This window comes from Oryx dammah, unplaced genomic scaffold (assembly GCF_014754425.2).
Source record: "Oryx dammah isolate SB20612 unplaced genomic scaffold, SCBI_Odam_1.1 HiC_scaffold_5, whole genome shotgun sequence".
Taxonomy (NCBI): Eukaryota; Metazoa; Chordata; class Mammalia; order Artiodactyla; family Bovidae; genus Oryx; species Oryx dammah.
The window spans coordinates 88803698-88806838 of NW_024070189.1; positions in this window are offsets into that span (position 1 = coordinate 88803698).

Below are 3141 nucleotides of genomic sequence, written 5' to 3' on the forward strand. Positions count from 1 at the left end.
AGCCACAGATGTAGGAAACCTACTTCCCTAGTTGCATTATGAGAGGCTGTAATGACCCTGCATTTCTTGTTCCTCAATACTTCCAAGACTGAGATAAGCTCCTGTGAATATATGTAGCAGTTTGTGGCATTTTCTCTTACAGGGGTCTGCTCTCTAAATGATTAGACTAGTATGTTTAATTAGTCCATTTTTATATGTGATTTCCCATTGCTTTATATGTGGTCACCCAGGATGTGATTTAAAACAATGTGCATTGAAAATTCAAGTTCAGGAACTTCTCTGGTGGGCCAGTGGCTGAGATTCTGAGCTCCCAGTGCAGGGGGCCTGGGTTCGATCCCTAGTCAGGAATCTAGATCCCACATGTCACAATTAAAGATCCTGTGTACTGAACTAAGACTTGACACAGCCAAATAAATAATTTTTTTAAAAAAACCTGATTTAAAGTGTTAGAGGGGTACCTACTGAATGCTTATTTGGAGGCTGTTAATCTGTACCTGCTTGTTTGGAGGCCGTGAATCTGTACCTGTCTCGTGTGCTTTTAGGGGCTGGCCATGTGTGGCCACAAGAAGGGGATCCTGAAAGGCCCAGGAAAATCTTACTGTACTCAGGGCCTAGTGACATAATCACTGTGCAGCAAGACAGGGATGTCACTCGGGGAGCACCAAGACAGCTGTCTCACTTGAGCCACAGAGGAGCAGAGCATACAAGGACCCAAGGGCAAACATCTGTATTCGTCAGGGGCGTAATTGTTTGTTTGAGCCTAAAGTGCATGGCATAGGAGGGACATTCAATATCTAGCATCAGATTATGATTGTGGGAAATAAAGGTTTAATTGGAGTGAGGACCCTTAGAAAATGGAAGAGGAAAAGTAGGTGTTTGGTTGAGGACTTGCTTGATTGACCTGCCTGGTGATCACAAGCTCCTCACTGGTTGCCCAACAAGCCCCTCTGCACTGGCCCGTCTGTGTGCGGTGGCTCCAGACCCTGAGAGTAATTGGTTTCTTCACTCACTAGTACCTTCCAAACATCATACAAGTTAGGCTGTTGGTGAATTCTAGCCTGAAATCATAGAGACGGGGATTCTGAGAAATATACCTCCCAGTCACATGCACAATGAAAACAACAATCCAGCACAAACATATCTACCTATTGGTTTCATTGACCTTTCACAATTGTACCAAGAAATGTAGCACAGTGATGGGGTGAGAGGACTTCCCTGGTGGCTCAGACAGTAAAGAATCTGCCTGCAATGCAGAGTTCGATCCCTGAGTCAGGAAGATCCCCTGGAGAAGGAAATGGCAACCCACTCCAATATTCTTGCCTGGAGAATCCCATGGACAGAGGAACCTGGTGGGCTACAGTCTGTTGGGTCACAAAGAGTTGGACATGACTGAGCAACTCAGCATGCACTCATGAGGGGGTAAGAGGGATATGTAGAAGATTTCACTCATTCATTCATTCAGTCTCTCCAGTGAATATTATAGCGGAAGAGTAAACTATTTCAGCTAACATTGGCAGTTGATACCTAAATAGATTATTAAACTATATACAAGAACATGTATGTACTGTGGCCAGCACAGCAGGTAGGGATCAAAAGTGGTCGACACAGTTTGGAAAAAAGAAACTAGAGACAGAATTAAAGAGACCTCTAGGATCAAGAGCCTTGTTCCTCAGACCCACATCCCTTTTATTTAGTGTTTTGGCAAGCAGGAATTATCTGTTGTGCCATGGTAAAATCAGCCTCCTGTGTCCCTGGTCACATCTCCCATTTTATTGATTACTTTGAACTACCTTTGTTATTTTTTTGTATGAAGGGTATCACCCAACTGGAGGTCATAGACCCACATATGCTTTGGGAAAACATCTTGGTATGTGCACAAGCAGCGTTCTGAACTTGTGCTGACCCAGCGCTCCAAGCTCCATACTGTTTTTCCTTAGCTTAGCAGGGCATGATGACTCCAACTAATCAACCCGATGTACTTTTGTTTGGATTATACTTAATTGTTGTATCTTGCTCTTATTCTTTTTGCATGGTGATTTTCTCATGGCTTAGCCAGAGCAACAGTGGCTGACTGTTAACCCCTGCATGTATGCATATATACTGAATTCAGTAATGTCTCCTCTCCCCCCTCATCACCACCAATTTCATGTCCACCTGGAATCTCTCATACAACCTGTGGATTTAAAAGATATTCACAACCTAAAAGTTGTGTTATGTTTTACCCAGAGGGAATTTTAGGGACTTAAGCCCTGGAGGCAGCATCTCAAGGAAGCCTGAGAGAACTGCTCCAAGGAAGTGGGAGGAGGAGCCAGGTTACATAGAAGTGTTGCAACAAAGGGCAGGCAGTCAGAACATCAAAAACTGGCTGTTAATTGAAGAAAATAAAATATCCCAAGTTAAGAAATTTAGCGCTTTTCTACATACGGGAATATGCAAAAGTCTGGGCGCACTGAAATCATTCCTTTGATATGCATCTCAGCTACCTGGGGCCAGTATCCTGTGTTTTCACATCCTGAGTTCCTCAGGGCTCACCGTGGGGAGTGGATGCAGTCTGATGGCTGATAGAAGGCAGATACTCTTCTCCTTCCTGATTTCCTTCAGGTTCAGTGGCTCTCATTGGTGGACTGCAATCACTGATGACTGACACCCTTGTTTACTGATATGGTAGGAAATATTCCTTTTCTCAAACCTGATTTGGAAATAAGGTCTGTGCAGATGTAATCAGGGTGTGGCCATAATGGATTGGAGTACATCATAATCCAATGACGTGTATTGGGACACAGACACTTGCCCAGGAGACAGACATGTCTTAGCCATGTAAAATCAGAGCAGAGGTTGATGTGATCTTCCTTTTATTTATTTATTTATTTTTGGCAGCACTGGATCTTTGTTTCTTTTTGCCCAGGCTTTCTCTAGTTGAGGTGAGCTGGGGCTGCTCTTCATTGTGGTGCTTGGGCTTCTCATTGCAGTGGCTTTTACTGTTCTGGAGAACACGCTTTAGGACCACAGGCTCTAGGTACATGGGCCTCAGTAGTTGCAGCACATGGCCTCGGTAGTTACAGCTCTCAGGCTGTAGAGCATGGGCTCAGTAGCTGTGGCACTCTGGCTTAGTTACTCCGAGCCATGTGGGATCTTCCCAGA